At 47.9% G+C, this 19,025-nt stretch overlaps 1 protein-coding gene across 1 annotated transcript in view; it reads left to right on the plus strand.

The window, feature by feature from the left end:
• The window catches only part of DHX34 (DExH-box helicase 34), a 403,223-nt gene that overhangs the window by 47,676 nt on the left and 336,522 nt on the right, over positions 1-19,025 (plus strand). The gene's annotated exons all lie outside the window — the stretch shown is intronic.

The raw sequence follows: 19,025 nt of genomic DNA on the forward strand, positions 1-19,025 counted from the left end.
ACACACCTCCCCTGCCATGTGATCGCTGACCTGATGTAGTTCGGTAAGTCCTACAACTTCCAGAATGCATCATCTCTGGGCGGGTGATGCGTGGGGAAACTTGATGATGAAAAATCCATGTGGCTTCGGTGTGCTGCAGAGCAGGGCACGCTGTATTCAGTGTAAAATTAGTCCTCAGACCTCCCTGGGTCCCCATATACGTTCCAACCCTCGTTGCCGTATCCATATCCTACTGGCAGTTGCCACTAGGTAGTTAGGACCTAGTTTCCATAGGAAAAGTGTTTGTTGATTTGCCAATATCTTTGGCGCCATTTGACGGATCTTGGCGAAATTTTCAAAACTAATGGCCAGCTCCGGTCAGCTCCTGTCTTGAGAGTTTCGGGGTGATTCGTTAAGCGGGGGCCGAGAAAAAGGGGGGGTCCCAATACACGTTTTCCCCATGTTAATTTCCATAGGAATTTTGGAACAGGGTAGAGCCCGAACTGCTGAACGGAATTACACCAAATTTGGCAAAAATGTAGCTCTTGGTTCAGAAAGCACTCTTTTTTTAAAATGGTGCAAATCCATTCTGTAGTTCCTGAGAAATTCAAAAATACAAATATCGATATCTGAGCACCGAGGATGATTTGCGAACCCTCCCAGGCACGAGCTTCACTCTGATTGGCTGTCAACACTCCAAACCCGGAAGTGTTGGCAACCATCTTGTGACTCCGTAACCGAGTCACAAGAAAAAGGGTTAAAAAAAGTTATAAAACAAGAAAAGGGGGCAGGGTAGAAACACCCTGACCCCATAGGCCTGCTTAGGAAGTCCTCAAGGAAACCCAGCGCTGGGTGCACGAAATAAAATGAAGCGCGGGCACCAACGCTTCGTTTTCTATAAGCCCCTGGGTGGGCCAGGTCCTGGTGGCAATGCCCAGTTAATTAGCGGGGCTGGCAGGGGCCCCCTGCAGCCAAGGGGACCACGAGCTCCCTGGGCCTTACATACTTATATGGGGGGGGGCACACGGCCCCACCGCAGCCCCGGGGACCACCACCTCCCCGTGCTTTTTTAATAAAATGTTTATATAATATTTTTTTTTTAAAGTGGCCATGCCCCGGGGATGGGGTCCCAGGGGCCGAAATCCACCTCGGGAGGGGGGCCGCGCGACCCCTTCCCATTAAAAAAAAATGATTTTTTTAAAAGGGCCAGGCCCTGAGGAATGGGGTCCCCAGGGTCCTACAAATACTAAAAGAAGTGGGGCCACACAGCCCCCCTTCTAAAAATATATTTTAAAAAAGCCAGCATCTCGCTGGAGGCCCGCCCCCTCCCTGCAGCACTCTGCAAACATGCCCCCGTGGCGCGTTCTAAGTTGGGGAATTAAGTCCCCTTTAATACTGAGGGTCCCTGTGGGCCAACTAGCCCACCTGGTTCCTCCAGTAAGCGCCACACAGCTGGATTGCAGAGAGGTGGTCCGAGGCCACAAGTGGACTTCATCCCCCGAGCAGCAGTGCGCCACGAGTCACGTTTGCAGAGTCGTGTTAAAAGGGGGGGGTGGCCTCGGACCACTCTCAGCAGTCCAGCTGTATGGAGCTTACTGGAGGTAACAGGAGGGCTAGTTGGCCCCCAGGCACCCTCAGGAGGAAAGGGGACTTCATCCCCCAACCAAGAACGCACCAGGAGGCACGTTTGCAGAGTGGTGGAGAAAGGGGCCGTGGCCTGTGCCCACCTCTCAGCAATACCACTGTGTGGGGCTTACTGGAGGTAAGAGGTAGGCTAGTAGGCCCCTAACGGACCCCCAGCAGCGAAGGGGACTTCAATGCCCTTCCAAGAGCGCACCAGGGAGTGCATTTGCAGAGTGGTGGGCAAAGGGGGCGTGGCCTGCTATGAGAATTTAGCAAACCTGCTCTGTAGGACTATCTGGAGGTAATAGGAGGGGTAGTTGGCCCCCAAGGATGTCCTTTGGGGCCAACTACCCCTCTTGTTACTTCCAGTAAGTCCCATACAGTGGGATTGCTAAAACATCTTCGGAGGCCATGCCCCCTTTCTCCACCACTCTGCAAACGCGCCTCCTGGCAGACTACGGGATGGCGGATGAAGTCCAATTTACTCCTGAAGGACTTTGGGGGCCAAGAAGCCCATCTGGTACCTCCTGTAAATCCCATGCAGTGTAATTCCTGAGCGCTGGTCAGAGGCCCAGCACCCTTTCTCCACCACTCTGCAAACGCGACTACTAGTTAAAGAAGTGTTTGCAATGTAATAGGTTTCGCATTTGCGAGAGTTAGAGCTATTGGCGTTGTAAATGTAAAAGTTTTTTACTAATTTATTTGGAGTGGAGTGGATGTACGTTGTGTGTAGTGCCATTATGTGGTATGTTGTGCAGTGAAATTAATTGGATAGAAAGTATGTGGTATTTAGTGTATAGGAATTATGTAGAGTGGGATTATGTGTTATGGAGAGAAATTATGTGGTATGGTAGTCTGTGTTGTGGAGTGGTAACCTCAGATTTAGTCTTCCTTGTTTCCATAGAAGCTCAACTATGAACTCAGTGAGACAAAAAAAGAAGTACTCACTGAGGAGCACCTCTGGACCTAGTCAGAGGTATGAGCAGGGCTACTGGAATTATGCAACTGTTTGGCTGCACCGACTTTCACACAATTATACATTTTCTGCATTAGCCACATAATTCATCATCTGCTCCATAATCTGCAGATTTGAACAAAAAAAAGCCTTGTTTCTAGCTCATACAGCTCAAACATTACCAAAAATGCAGCGACAAGTGTTACAGCGTGGTGGAAGGCCATTTGCAAACCTAGAACGGTCACCTGTTACTTATTGCTAAATGTGGGTGTTAAATTGGCACTAATGGTGTGCAAGCCACTCTTGCTTCCTTCTGTGCCTCTCTTGCCTCTTTCTGCATTTCTTTTGCTTCTTTCTGCACATTTCTTTCTTTTTCTGCACTTCTCTTGCCACTTTCTGCAAATCTCTTCTACTTTCTACACCTCTCTTCCCTCTTTCTGCACGTCTGTTGCCTCTTTCTGCACCTCATTAGCTTCTTTCTGTATCCCTCTTGCCTCTTTCTGCACCCTTCTTCCCTATTTCTGCACCTCTCTTGCCTTTTTCTGTACCCCTCTTACGTCTTTCTGCACCTCACTTGCCTCTTTCAGCACCTCTGTTGCTTTTTTCTGCAGATCTCTTGCCTCCTTCTGCACCCCTCGTTTCTCTTTCTGCACCTCTCTTGCCTCTTTCTGCACCCCTGTTCAATCCTTCTGCACCTTTCCTGCCCGATTTTGCACCTCTCTTGCCTTTTTCTGTACCTCTGTTGCCTCTTTCTTCACTTTTCTTGCCTCTTTCTGCAACTCTCTTGCCTCTTTTTGCACCTCACTTCCCTCTTTCGGCACCTCACTTTCTTTTTTTCTGCAGATCTCTTGCCTCTCTTTGCACCCTCTTTTCTCTATCTGCACATCTCTTGCCTCTTTATGCACCCCTGTTCTTTCTTTCTGCACCTTTCGTGCCTGTTTCTGTACCTCTCTTGCCTCTTTCTGTACCTCTGTCGCTTCTTTCTGCACCCCTCTTGCCTCTTTCTGCACCCCTCTTCCCTATTTGTGCAACTCTCTTGCCTCTTTCTACATCTCTCTTCCCTCTTTCTGCACCACTCTTGCCTCTTGCTGTACCTCTGTTGCTTCTTTCTGCACTCCTCTTCCTTCTTTCTGCACCCCTTGTGCTTCCTTCTGCACATCTGTTGCGTCTTTCTGCACTTCTCTTGCCTCATTCTGCATCCTTCTTGCCTCTTTTAGCACCTCTTTTGCTTCTTTCTGCACATCTCTTGCTGCACCCTTCGTGCCTCTTTTAGCACCTCTGTTGCTTCTTTCTGCACTTCTCTTCCTTCTTTCTGCACCCCTCTTGCCTCTTTCTGCCCCTCTCCTGCTTCTTTCTGCACCTCACCTGCCTCTTTTAGCACCTTTGTTGCTTCTTTTTTCTGCAGATCTCTTGTCTCTTTCTGCACCTCACTTGCCTCTTTCAGCTCCTCTGTTGCTTTTTTCTGCAGATCTCTTGCCTCTTTCTGTGCCCCTCTTTTCTCTTTCTGCACCTTTCGTCGCTTCTTTCCGCACCCCTATTCCCTGTTTCTGCACCTTTCCTGCCAGTTTCTGCACATCTCTTGCATCTTTCTGTACCTCTGTTGCCTCTTTCTGCACCTTTCGCGCCTCTTTCAGCACCTCATTTGCTTCTTTCGGCACTTCCCTCCCTTCTTTCTGCACCCCTCCTGCCTCTTTCTGTACCTCTCTTGCCAATTAGTACATCACTCCTACCACTTTCTGCACCCCTTGCCTCTTTTTGCACCTCTGTTCATTTTTTCTGCACCCCTTTTGCCTGTTTCTGCAACTCTCTTGCCTCTTTCTGCAGTTCTCTTGCCTCCTTCTGTACCTCACTTGCCTCTTTGTGAACTTCACTCTCTTATTTCTGTACCCATCTTCCCTCTTTCTGCACCGCTTGCCTCTGTCTGCACACCTGTTCCCTCTTTCCACACCCCTGTTGCTTCTTTCAGCAATTCTCTTGCTTCTTTCAGCAATTCTCTTGCCTCTTTCTGCACTTCTCTTGCTTGTTTCTGCAACTCTGTTGCATCTTTCTGCACCTCTGTTGCCTCTTTTTGCACCTCACTTGCTTCTTTCTGCACCCCTCTTGCCTATTTTTGCACCCCTTTTTTCTCTTTCTGCATCTGTGTTGTGTTTTTCTGCACCATTGTTCCCTCTTTCTGCACCTTTCCTGCCTGTTTCTGCACCTCTCGCCTTTTTCTGCACCTTTCCTGCCTGTTTCTGCACCTCTCTTGCGTCTTTCTGCACCCCTGTTCCATCTTTCTGCACCTCACTTGCTTCTTTCTGCACCTCTTTTGTCTCTTTCTGCACCTCACTTGTCTCTTTCTGCACTTCTCTTGCTTCTTTCCACTCGTCTATTGCTTCTTTCAGCAATTCTCTTGCCTCTTTCTGCACTTCTCTTGCATGTTTCTGCACCTCACTTGCTTTTTTCTGCTCCCCTCTTGCCTATTTTTGCACCCCTTTTTTCTCTTTCTGAAGCTCTCTTGCGTCTTTCTGCACCCCTGTTCCCTCTTTCTGCACCTTTCCTGCCTGTTTCTGCACCCCCGTTCCCTCTTTCTGCACCTTTTCTGCCTGTTTCTGCACCTCTCGTGTTTTTCTGCATCCCTGTTCCCTCTTTCAGCACCTCTCTTGCCTCTGTCTGCACACGTTCCCTCTTTCTGTACCCCTTTTCCTGTTTCTGCAACTCTCTTGCCTCTCTCTGCAGTTCTCTTGCCTCCTTCAGCACCTCACTAGCCCCTTTTTGCACCCCTGTTCCCTTTCTGTACCTTTCCTACTTGTTTCTGCACCTCTCTTGCCTCTTTCTGTACTTCAGTTGATTCTTGCTGTACTTCTCTTGCTCTTTCTGCACCCTTCAGGCCACTTTCAGCACCTCTGTTGCTTCTTTCTGCACTGCTCTTCCTTCTTTGTGCACCCCTCCTGCCTCTTTCTGTACTTGTCTTGCCTCTTTGTGCACCTCTCCTACTTATTTCTGCACCTCTCTTGCCTCTTTTTGCACCTCTGTTGGCTCTTTCTGCACTGCTCTTGCTACTTTATGCACCCCTTTTGCAAATTTCTGCATCCCTCGTGCCTCTTTCTGTATCCCTCTTCCCTCTTTCTGCACCTCTCCTGCCTCTGTCTGCACACCTCTTCCCTCTTTCTGCACCCCTTTTGCCTTTCTGCAACTCTCTTGCCTCTTTCTGCAGTTCTCTTGCCTCCTTCTGCATCTCACTTGCCTCTTTCTTCACTTCTATTGCCTATTTCTGCACCTCTCTTGCCCATGTTGTCTCTTTCTGCACCCCTGTTGTCTCTTTCTGTACTCGTCTTCCCTCTTTCTGCACCTCTCTTGCTTCTTTCTGCACTTCTCTTGCTTCTTTCTGCACCTCTTGTTTCTTTCTGCACACTTCTGCCTTTTTTTGCATCCCTCTTGCCTCTTTCTGCTGTTTTTGTGCCGTTTGCTGCACCTCTCTTGCCTCTTCCTGCACCTCACTTGCCTCTCTCTGCACTTCTCTTGCTTCTTTCAGCAAATCTCTTGCCTCTTTCTGCACTTCTCTTGCTTGTTTCTGCACCTCTCTTGCCTCTTTCTGCACCTCACTTGCTTCTTTCTGCACCCCCTTGCCTCTCCCCCCCCCCTTTTTTCTCTTTGTGCACCCCTCTTGCATCTTTCTTCACCCCTGTTCCCTTTTTCTGCACCTTTCCTGCCTGTTTCTGCACGTTTCTTGCTTCTTTCTGTACCTCTGTTGCTTCTTTCTGCACTTCTCTTGCTCTTTCTGCACCCTTCGTGCCTCTTTCAGCACCTCTGTTGGTTCTTTCTGCACTGCTCTTGCTTCTATCTGCTACTCTCTTGCACATTTCTGCACCCCTCTTGCTGCACCTCTTGCCTCTTTCTGCACCTCTTGCCAATTTCTGCACCTCACTTGCCTCTTTCTTCACTTCTTTTGCCTCTTTCCACACCTCTGTTCCATCTTTCAGTAATTCTTTGCCTCTTTATGCACTTCTCTTGCTTGTCATCAATAGTGAGTATATTATTTAAATATATATATATCTATATATATGTGTGTGTGTGTGTATATATATATATATTTAAATAATATACTCACTGTTGATGTTCTCTTTAGCATTACTGATAGTCACACAGCTGTTCTTTTCCTCAGCTCTTTGCTGACAGTGGAGCTACAGTTTATTTTCTCCCATAACCAACACTCAGAGGCTTCTGGGCATAATTGAAGACTGTGCTGTGGGCTCTGGTATCAGGGGGAGCAGGGTATACAGTCAGTCAGTCAAAGTTACTTTATTCGGTTCATATCAAAAACCATAAAAGTACGACGAACATAAAACAATACAACCATTGTAAAAACATTTGACATAAAATTACAGACGTATTAAAAAACAAATACATTTTTAGTCAAAATTCAGAAATGATATACACTATAACCATGTGATCTTTTTCCTCAATCTCATTGATATTACTAAAAAAGTGGCTACGTTAAATATCTCCCATGGAGAACCCAACATCTGAAGATACATGAGTGCTGGTTTTACCTGTCTGAAACCTTTATTTTTTAATAGAGGAATAATATATTTTTTATGGATAAAAGACAGGTGGCCACAAAAGAAGATAAAGTGCGTGGTATCTTTAATGGAAAATCTGTCGCATGAACAGATCCCCAGATCCTTCTCCTTAGTCCAACCAGGAGAATCAGTAAGTAAAAGATGGAATGTATTCATTCTGAACCTTATTAATAAAAAACGGTGGTTCATCATATTAACAATACCCAAGTAAGGCTCTAAACTGTTAGATGTAGTAATCAACTGATGTGCCTTTACGGTGGGTTTGAGTAATTCCTTTTCTTCCCTTATTAGCATTGCCCTCTGTTTATGGGTGACTTTAGCCCATTTTAAATCCCCCTTTACTATAATGCTTGGATTTTCAAATAACTCAGGTCGACCCAGGTACCTGGCTAGATATTTAATATAATTCAACCACGGGATATTTTTGCCATACTCTAAAGATAGGCAATCTTTTAAAATCGCGTGATTCAGTTCTAGTTCAGGATTTAGCCAAATTGAAATCCATTTCAGGAGTGGGGCAATAGCTATGCGATCAGTTAAGTAGTCAATCCCACACTCTTGGTGGACAATATAGCCCGATGTTGAGCAGGGGAGGGATAATAAAGATTTTAAAAATCTATCTTCTACAACCTGCAGATCAGAGATATTTTTAAATCCCCACAAATCAGCACCATACAATGCAATGGAGGTGCATTTGGCTACGTAAATATTCAACATGGCTTGCATGGGCTTCACCCCCAATTTGCGTCCAAACTCCAAGACAGCGAGTGTGGCCCTAGCAAAAGCATTACGTTTGGCAGCTAATTGTGGGGCCCAGGTGGACTTGTCATCAAAAATGACACCCAAATAAGGGAATCTCGTAACCCGTGATAAAACATGACCTTCACAAAACATAGTCTTTACTCTCTTTGATTTGGTACCCACAATCATCACATGGGATTTGGAGAAATTCACTCCAAGGTCAAGTGCAATCATGAATTTTGCAAAAGAGTCTAAAAGATTTTGGAGCCCTACAGCCGTGCGTGCTAAGAGCGCGGCATCCTCAGCATACAATAATGCTGGAATGGCGAATTTGCCTGCCCTAGGAATGTCCTTGCGTTACTTAATTAATGTAGAACCCAAATCGTTAATATAAAGTGTAAAAAGCAGGGGGGCTAAAATGCATCCTTGCCTAACGCCGTTAGTGATTCCTATCTTATCCGTGGAATTGCCAAGACGGTCATATCTGACCGTGGCGGTGAGGTCTCTATGCAAATCCGCTAGGAAATAAACAATATTAGCATCTATTCCACATTTAAGTAGTAACCCCCACAATTTTGAACGATTTACTCGGTCAAACGCCGAGGACAAGTCCATAAAGTCCAGATACAAGGCCCCTTTTTTTGCAATGGTATACTTGCCTATTAAAAGTTGAAGGTTCAGGCTCTGGTCTATGGTCCCGCGGCCCTTACGAAACCCATATTGTAGACACGAAAGAGTGGCTGTGTCTTCTAACCAATCAGTTAGTCTGCCCAGGACCACACGCCCCAGAACCTTCACAGCTGAATCAATAAGGGAGATAGGCCGATAGCAACTGGGGTCCCCCCTGTTGCCTTTCTTAAAAATGGGTATGATCACTGATTCGGACCAGGTGTCCGGAATCCCAGCGACACATACCCGGTTAAAAACATTGGTTAGAACTATGGACCAAGTCTCAGGATCAGATTTGAAGAGGTCCGCTGGGACGCCATCGGGGCCAGGAGCCTTATTACTTGTCATTTTGCCGATGGCCTCAACCACCTCTGTCTTAGAGACTAATAAAGTATATGGGTTCACGATAGTGGAAGAGATACTCAGTTCACCACAAGTGCCCATTTCATAGACTGATTTAAAATGAGAGTGCCACGATAGTTTCAGGAGCAGGGTATACATCTGGATGTGGGAAAATGCTGTGACCAGCAGGATCACTGGTCAGGAGTGTAAAGGTTTTTGCTGAGGTCTATGCCTTGCTCACGCTGGGTGTTTTGTACAGGGTTCAAACAAAGACATTCCCTGAAAAGGATTGCTAACCCGTAGAATGCTCAGGATGTGCTGGCCTCGCTCTCAACACTGCTGTTTTTGTTCTAACAGTGAAACCTACATGTTTTAACTCTCAGAATTGGTGAACCCCCTGTTCTTGTACTAGAGGTCGCACAACAAGGGAGCAACCAGAACATTAAAATACCCCCACTTTGAAACAAACCTCTAATTGCAGCGGGCAACCAAAGCAAGCACACCAACCCTCCCTAGAAGAGTTTTCTTCACACTTTCATCTATCAATCCACCTATAGATTCATCCCCTCTGTCACGCAGAGAATCTTTCTTACGGGCCTTGAGATGTTGGAACGGTTCCTGGCTTATGCTCTTGTAGATCCTGGTTGGTCCGAAACATGGATGACCCTTTCCGGTAGCCACGGTGCTGCCGACAGTGAGAAGCCTAGGCAGACAGTGCCTTCCAAAAGGAGTTTCAAGAGGAAAAAACACAGTAGAGAAAAACCTCAGATGACGAGTAGACTCCATAAACGAAGGCGGAGCAAGGAAACACAGGAAGCCCAGAAGCCCAAGATGGAGCAGGAGGATACAGGAACCCAAACTGGAGCAGGAGGCGCAAAAGGACAAAGGAGCGCCAACCGAAGGCAAGGAACACCAAAACTGGGGCATGGACACCAACAGGAGCGAGGGCAGACCAGCAGGAACAAGGAGTATTGCAACACAAGGAAAGAAATGGCCTTGTCCCTTTTATACACAAGAACAGGAAGTGAAAAACAGGAACAGGAAGTGATAAAAACAGGAAGGAAGCTGTTGCCATCTTGGATAGGGAAAGGAATGAAGTGCAGGATAGGAAGGTTGCCATGTTAGTTCGGTATAATAATCTTCTGGGAGCATGACCGTGGAGAAGGAGAAGGGAAACAAGCAACAAGATGGCCCCCAAGGAAGGAGATTATAGGATGCCACCATGAAGGTAAGTGTAAGTGTCCCCAAAGTTCTGATATAGGAAGCCACAGTCCCAATGTGGGAGCTGCGGTTTTCCTAAGGTGCCTTTTAACAATTAACGGGCCGCGGCGCAAGTCCACGGCGTACCAGATGCAAAAAGGCAGCAGGCGTCGAGGAACACACCCACCACGCCAAAACTGCAACAGCGGGCTGCTGTGCTGCACCGCGACGTGCCCGAGGAGGAAAGAGAGGCGTCATGGGCTTCGAGAAGGAAATGGGCACTGTCGTGGGCTGTGGTTCGGCCCGCAGCGCAACACCCTCACCCATCCACCATCTCACTTTTCCACCCTTCCAACTTTTCACCCTTTTATTATCCCTCCCATTTGTTTATCTGTTGACCATTCCATCCATCCTTTCACACACCCATCTATCCAATCACCTTTCCATCCACCCTTACATCCATGAATCTACCCTTTCTGTCCTTCCATTCTTTCACCATTCTGGTCACCCACTGACCATTCCACCCATCCAGTCATACATCCATTCACCCATCCTTTCAATCTTTGGTTTGTCTATCATCCTTTCACCCATCTTTCCAGCCGTCTTTTCATTCTTTCATCCATATATTCTTTCACCCTTTCTGCCTTCCTTGCATTCGCCTTTCCTTCCACCCCCTTCTATTTTTCCACCCTTCCTTTCATAATTCCTTCCTTCATATCACTCTCACCCATCCTTCTCTCATAACCTCTTTCCCCTTTCTGGGTATATCAGACCATGCTTGAGGGGGGAAAGGGCACAGAGCAGGCCGTGGCTATTGGGCATCAATTGATGGGACTGAGGTTGTTTGCCTTTGATGTCCCAAGGCCTGTCATTCATACTATGGCTCTACAAAACGGGGCCAAGTGCAACCTCTTCAACAGTTGACTCTCCGTGGTAGCAATGGTGAGCAGTCACAGGCATCTCAAGGTGGTATTGTGGGGGACTTTGGCTCAGAACTCAACAATCACTCAGTAGTGCAATAACAGATTGTCCAACCCAGTGCTTTATTTCAGTAAAGAAAAGTAGTTTAATCTACACGATTAAAACATAATATACCTCAGAACAGGCCAAAGTTGCACACTTGTGCTTGGACTACTGAGCCTTGGAATCTAGGTCCACTTTGCCCCTTCTCCTGGATGCACAGTATAACAACATGAGTGGCCCCAGGTGAGTGGAATGGTCCAAATCTGCGAGGTCATACGATGCGATATGGAGGGTAAGCAAAATAATCATATACGAGAACCAGATGCGGACAACAACTATGGTGAAAGTACCACCATGGAACCCATGTAAACGCATGCAATATGAGAGTATCTTAAAACAGAAATTGAACAGGGGAAGTAGGGCACAACAAAATGAGGACAAAGTAAGTAGAAAGGAGGGCGGGAAGTAACTATTAGTGGTATGTTGCCGTGATGTCCCGAGCCCAATGCCCCTTCGTATGTGCACTGCCTATGTTTTGTTTCTAAGGTGAATAAGTGTTGCATGTACAAATATGAACTCCTTGACTGGTTAAGGGAGAGATCTACTAAGGTATACCTTGACTGTGTTGGGTTGGAGGGCTGTTTCAGTTCATGGCACTACAACCTTCTACTCCCCCTCTACGGGAGAGTCTACAGAATACATGTTGTTGTCTCTCTGCAGGTCTGCCAGAATAGCGTCCCAGCTGGCGGCCACTGAAAGTTTGCGGAAGTCCAGCAAGTTCTCTGTGTAGGACAATGCTCTCCGCTTTCAACCATGTTAGTAAAGAGCGACGCCACGCTACAATGTGGGTGGCTGCAGGAGATTACCACCTCTTAGTAATTAGTCGTTTAGTAGTTGCCATGCTCAGATCTAGAAACCGAGAAGTGACCTTATATTTTTTGCCTCTACTGAATAAATGCAGAAGATAGACTTCCCACTGGAAAGGAACGTTGCGTTCAGTGCAGCGGGCACGGGTGTCAGCCACTGCGGTCCAGTACCCAGTGCGAATGGGGCAGCGCCATAGCAAATGTAAGAAGTCTGCAACCATCAAGTGACATCTGGGACAGGTAAAGTTTATGCGGTGGAAATACTCGTTAATCTTTGCTGGGGTAAGGTAGGCTCAGTGTAAGATAAAGAATTAGATCTGGCGAAAGCGCTGATTGCGAGGTATTCGAATGGGCAGCCCATTCTGGGTTGGGGAAGATGCCTCAAGTACCTCTCCCAGTGAAGCCTTAAGGAGTCTAGCGTGATCGTAGCTGGTTGCCGAACAGAGGCAGCGAACCTTCGAGTCAGGTGGCCTCCATTGCCCACCATGTGCAAGTACTGAATCGTATGATGCTTGGGAGGCTCTGTGGATAGATCGCCCCATCCGACCGAAAGGGTTGCAATAAGGAAACAATGCAGTAAAAAGCGACCTGGATGTAGTCCCTCCTCCGAGACAAGCTTGGTGTATGGAATGAGGGTACCATCTCGGAAGAGATCCAAAGTTTTGTGTATGCCGGCCATCACCCAGCTGTGTAGTTTGACTGCCTTGGTAACCCTAAGGCCCCTTTGTGTCCCCAGGAGAGGAATAGCTGGGCATATGGTTTTGTAGAATACGTGATGAATAGGCTTCTACAGTAGCATTTGCCTGCCACCAAGAGCAGTAGGGAGTCTATGACTGGGTTTCGCACAGGGATGGATCAAATGTAGGAGGGAGAGATGTGACATGGGCGTGTGTAGAGTGGCCATGTCAGCTAACTGATGAGAGGCCAGCCATCTGGCAATCTATTGTAACTGTGCGGCTAGTTATAGTGTTCAAAGTGAGGAGCAGCAAAGCCTCCCTGACCTGCGGGCAGGTAACGTTTTTTAATGGACACTCAGTGTCTGGAAGAACCCCAGATGTAATCTCTAATCCTTCTCTCAAATTTACTGAAGAAGGAGGGGGGAATGTAGTGTGGTAGGTTCGTGAAATAATGGAGAAGCCGGGGAAGAATCACCATTTTGGTGAGGGCAATCCTGCCAGTGACAAACAGCGGCAAAGTCCCCAAAAGTTAGCTGGACATAGATTGCAGTTTTAGCTCTACTTATGTTACCGTCAAAAAGGTCAGATTTTAGCAAATAAATGTGAATGCCTAAATAACGAAAGGAATCTGCACACCATAATACTAGGTCCAAAGTGGATTCAGAGAAGGGGTAGAGAGAGGACTTCAATGTGTTGGCACGCAATCCTGATACGTTGACAAACGATGATAGAGTAATTGCCAGTGAGGAGGGAATGAAAGGAAGATACCTCATACACAGCAGAATGTCTTCTGCATACATAGAGATTGTGCGTGTCTCATCCCCCAAGGGTATACCCACATCAACTTGGGTACGGACACATTCAGCTAGTGGTTCCACAGCCAAGGCGAAGAGGGGATAAGGGGCAGCCCTGCCCGGTTCCATGACCCACAGCAATTGGAATAGATATGCAAGGACCTGTTTTAACGTGAATAGTTGGATGCTTGTAGAGTAGCTTGAACATACTAATGAAGTTTGCCCTGAAAACAAATTTAGATAACGCTGCAAAAAGGTAATCGCACTCGAGGGAGTCGAAGGCCCTCTTGATGTCCAGAACCAGGCACTTTGAGCGAGGCCAATGGAGCGGTGCATACTTTGCAACTCTGAAGAAACAACGAAGATTGAGGGAAGTGCTACGGGAGGGAACAAATCCATTCTGGTCTCGGTGGACCAAGGCAGGAATGAGGGGTGCGAGCTGATTAGCAAGAAATGTTGCCAGTATTTTGTAATCGGTGTTTAAAATTGCTTGTGGTCTGTAGGAACCCAGGGTTGTGGGATCCTTGCACGGTTTCAATAAGGAGACCACACTGGGCGTACATAATGACGGCGGTAGTAGGAAATTTTCTATCGCAGAGGTGTGAAAGGCGTGTAGATGTGGGATAAGTGTATTGACATATGTCTCAAAAAACTCTGTTGGGAGACCATCCGGCCCTGGCACCTTCCCAGCTGCCAATGTTGATAACGCCTCACGCACCTCATCAATTGTTATAGGAGAGTTCAACACCAGTTGTTGGTCGCGGGATAACATAGGCAGTTCTATTGAGCTCAAGAAGGTACAAATCTGCAGGTGGTCCCCATGAGCAGTGGATTTGTAAAGTGTAGAATAGTGATTAGTCATGGCTGCGTGGATGTCAAGTTGCTTGTAGCCCATGTGGCCCAAGTCATCGCTTATGGTGTGAATTGGATGATGAGGTTGTTCCTGACGCACTAGATAAGCAAGCAGCTTACCTGACATGGCGTGTGTGCGTGCCAAGTGGGCTAAGTGAATGTATTGACTTTGTGTTCTGGAACGTGGCAGGGCTCAGGAATAAAATTAACAACAAAGAGTGGCTGGATTTTGTAGCAGTTTATAATTTTATATGTTTGCAGGAGACCTGGCTGGTAGAACCTGTCCATATGAACAGCTTTAGAACATTCTATGTCCCTGCCTTCCCAGTGAGTCATGGTAGATCTAAAGGTGGATTGTGTATTTTCGTCTCTAATGGTCTACTATCTGTTAAATCAGTCATAGAACTAACTAACCCCTACTACCAAGCGATTATATGTGAAGGTCAGGTCCTGCTAGGATGGTAGTGGTGAATTTGTACAATAACGCCCAAAGTGGCGAGATGGTGACCCATTTGAACAAATTATATGAGTATCTGGAAAAATTGGACAATAGTCATAAGAAAAAGCTATTGATTGTGTGAGGGGGCAATTTTAATATTCAACTGTGCAGCGCACTTACCGGGAAAGTATGTGGGATGAACAGTTTGGATGGTTCAAGTAAATCCCATTTTACTCATAATAGCTATGGAGACAAGCTAAATTAATTGACTTGCATGTTAGACTTATCATTTTCAAATGAAATGTCAGTACCATATGCTCCTTTTCTTTTTTTTTTTTTTTTTTTTTTTTAAAAACCTTTATTTGTGCATATGAAAAGAACAAATACGGGCCTACAACCGTCAGGCCGGCCACGGTACAGTTAAGCACAGATACAAACATTACATCCCCTGAGCATCCACGGTCAAGATTAGCAACGAGTCATGAGGTATACACTGGAGAGATCCTTGACACCAGGGGGAGGAGAAGTGAAGGTTAATTTTAAGGTTTTCAAAATAATTTTATCAGGGAAAAATCAGTAAAGAATAAGAACCAAGGAGATTCGAGTCCGCAAAATAGCTTCACCACACGGGAGAGCAGCAGCATCATTAAAACGGTCATGGAAGGAAAATCTCAGGCAGTGAGGCGATGCAGTTATATAACAGGATAGTCACATGAGTAAATATGCACCCCTCCAGAGCCGCCCCCACTCAATCCACCCCACACCCGGACCCCGAATCGAAACAAGTATAGCACAGAAACATAAAAGAAAAAGGCCCATAGAACTAAGTAGAAACAGTGAATTACCCCCCCACCCTACACCAATGCGGAGGCTACGGCCTACCCCCCCCCCCAGCATAGTGCCTGTCGCCCAATGAACCCGAAATATAGACAAGAGAGAAAGTAGGAATAGAGTAAAGAAAAATAAGAGAACAAAGAGGTAAGTGGGGAGGAGCCTACGTTACCCCAGAGCGCCCGAAACCATCGGCCAGCTATGGCCTCCACACACTGAGAACCCACTACGCCAAAAGCGGTCGTGTGAAGATAACGTGTCACAACAATTTAAATGAAGGCGAACAAAACCGCGACGAGTGCGCACAACATATGCAAACAGTTCCAATCCAGTCCAGTCCATCCGTGAGACCATGGCGATATAAATCAGTTCAGCCCTGGCCCGATCGCGGGCTTAAGATTACACCAGCCCTTACATGAAGGCCCCGCACCCCGTGCAGACAAAGACAATATGGCCGCTTGGGAGAAGATGGTGAAGTAGAGTCACAAAATGGCCGCCGACCATCTATAGAGGTCCCCTTGTGCACCACATAAAGTCCAGACCTGGCATGTAAAGTACAGGAGTTCCACAGAAAAGAAGCAGTAGGCCACCATGAACGGTTCCTCGAGGACGTCGGGTGTCGCTCTGCTGGATACTCTTGCGGGCACGGTGAGGCAGGCAACAACGAAGCAGGCAACAATGAACGGGGAGACAAAGTATCCGCAATTGAGCTGGAGAGCGATTGATCCTGGGTGCCGGTAAAGCCAGATGCAGGAACCAGTGTAGCACGATCATAAACAGCCATTGCGTCCCCGCAAGAGGACAAAAGCACTGGCAGACCCACGCCTTGTTGATGACAAACGGGGTGCTCACGACCCGCAGCCGACAGTATGGAGTCAAACCGCTCAATCAGCGCCTGCAAGCCAAGACACATTTGTAGACGAAAGTCCCGTAGGGCAGCCAGAACGGAGCCGCATGTCAGCGGAGGCTGCGCCCCCACATCGGTAGCAATCCGGGACGGCACTGCGGAGCTGGTGTCTGGTAGAGGGAGGGCGAAGCGGGCAGCGGGCGAGACCGGAGTAGCATCCCCCAGCCGCGAGCAGGCAATCAACGCCATGTTTTACCGCAGAACGGTACAGTGGCCAGGGGGGGGGTCTTAGCAAGGAGGCAATTCCCCTCAGGTCTGCGCCGCAGCAGGGAAAAGCCAACAGTCGCTGCCCTTCCCTCGGGTTCTCTTTGCAGCCGACTAGGCAATAGAAGAAGGGGGTCTGCAGCCTCCCACAGCGCGGTCCACAGAACGGGGCAGGAGACCCGCCGCACCGGGGCTTACCCTATAGCTCCAGCCCATCCGGTGCTGGGTGCAGGAGGGGTCCGGGCGTCCCTCCCCCGGCTCATCCGGCGACAGTCCGTGGTGTGAGGTGGGACCGGGACCTCGGGGCTCAGGTGTACGCTAGCGGGTCCGGTAACTGCGGAGCTTCCAGGGGGCCGGCCAAGGCCACAATAGAGCAGGGGTCCAGTGCGGAGAACAAAAGCACCAAGAACTCCGGCGTCCGGGCGGGCTAAGACTCCGGGAAAGCGGCGGCGCGGTCAGCGCATCGTCGCACACGTTGCACCTCGAAAATCGGCGAGGATAGGAATCAGGATGATAGTCCGAGGCCAAGGGCCGACGGAGCCGGGCGCTCAAGCGTCTGCTCCGGTCGCCATCTTGGCTCCTCCCCCATATGCTTCTTTTCAATCTCCTTTTAGGTTTAAACCTTTTTATTGAAATTGATCAACATTCAGTATGTTCGATATTGCAAGAGCCGTAGCAAGGCCTTGGATACTTATTTGACATGTGACCTAGCAAGGTGAGCAGAGAAAACATATCAGAATTAAATCAAAACATAACATAACATACTATGAAAGGAAACCTATTAGAACCCCTCCCTGCCACTCCCCACCCTGTTCCTTGTCCACCAAATAAACTATCATAAGCAGTGCCCGAATCCCGTTATGTGCCTGATGGCCTTACTTCCCTACCAGTTGTGGGTCCGATAACCGTAACAGGCGGAGGTACCTGGGACAGGTGATTTCCCTAAATTCGGAGGAAAGAAGGGACAAAAATGGTTGCCAGAGCTCATTAAACATGGATCCCTTCACTGCCAATGTCAAGGTCAAGTTTTCCATCCCCAGAACATGCCATAGACGATGCAGCCAACCATTGAGGGTAGGTATTTGGGCGATGCGCCAATGTGTTAGTATGTTTTGCACTGCGGAGCCTAGCGCTATTGCCATCAATCGACATCTGCGGGTTTTGATCGGGTAGGACAGAGGATTCAGAAGGCCCAAAAGGACATATGCGGGGAAGCGTGGTATTTCTGTGTCTAAATGTTTGTCCACTTCATTCAGAACCTGCTTCCAGTATGTCTGGAGGTGTGCGCATTCCCACAACAGGTGTACTAGGGTGCCTATGCTCCCGCATCCTCGCCAGCAAGTCTCCCCATGTGTGGAATCCATTGAGTGAAGGCGCTCAGGAGTATAGTACCAATAGGTGACTAGTTTGGTGAGGGTTTCGGTAAGCCCCATGTGATATGCTGAGTGGCGAGCTCTATGATACACCCCTTCCCATTCCTTGTGACTGAGTGTTCTACCTAGTTCCCGCTCCCATCTCGCGCGGCCGGCATTATATATATATATATATGTGTATTTTTGACCAGTAACATTTTATACAAGTCCGAAATGAGTTTTTTGTCTGATGTGCGAGTTACGAGCCACTTCTCATAAACTGAGAGAAGTCGACAGGCAGATGTTTTTTTTTTTTTTTTTTTTTGAAACCGTTTATTACAGAATCCAAAAAATATACAAAGATGGGCCTACAACCTTCAGGCCGGCCGCTAGCAAGCAAGAGGAGCATGTGATACAGACAATAGCACGCATGCTGCGGCAGAGGGAAATGCACAGGAGGTAGAAGCGTTGGTAGCCACACCATCCGGACCCCACATAACGGTTTCATTTTAGTATAAATAACAACAAAAAGCAAATCCACAAGGCAACCCACAATCAGAAACAGCAGCATGTGCTCCCCTAACAGGGGGACCCCACCAATCCATAGGAGTATCAAGGGGGGGAAAAGGTCAGGACGGGGACTAAGTAGACTCAGTGCCCGGAACCGGGAAGATAAGCTGGCTAAGGGGACGGGGCCGGTGACGGATCGGGCAATAACGGTGGGGTACAGATTCCCCCACGGTAGGCGTTCCAGGGGCCCCATACTTTCACCCATGTCCCAGGCTTACCTCTCGCAACATACACCACCTTTTCCCGAAACATGCACCAATCCATGTTATCCTTCCATGCCGAGACAGTCGGCGACCTCTGGGAACCCCACAGTTGAGCAATGTCGCGTTTGGCCACCATTTATCCCAGAGTCGCCCACCACGTTTGCGGCACCGAGTAGTCGGTTGGCTCCCACACATTCAGAAGACATCTCCTCGCCTCGGGCAGCAGCGACACGCGTGACTACCCGCAGAACCTCATGCACACCACGCCAGAATCTCGCCACCTCCGGGCATTCCCA

Source organism: Triturus cristatus, chromosome 9 (assembly GCF_964204655.1).
Source record: "Triturus cristatus chromosome 9, aTriCri1.1, whole genome shotgun sequence".
Lineage (NCBI taxonomy): Eukaryota > Metazoa > Chordata > Amphibia > Caudata > Salamandridae > Triturus > Triturus cristatus.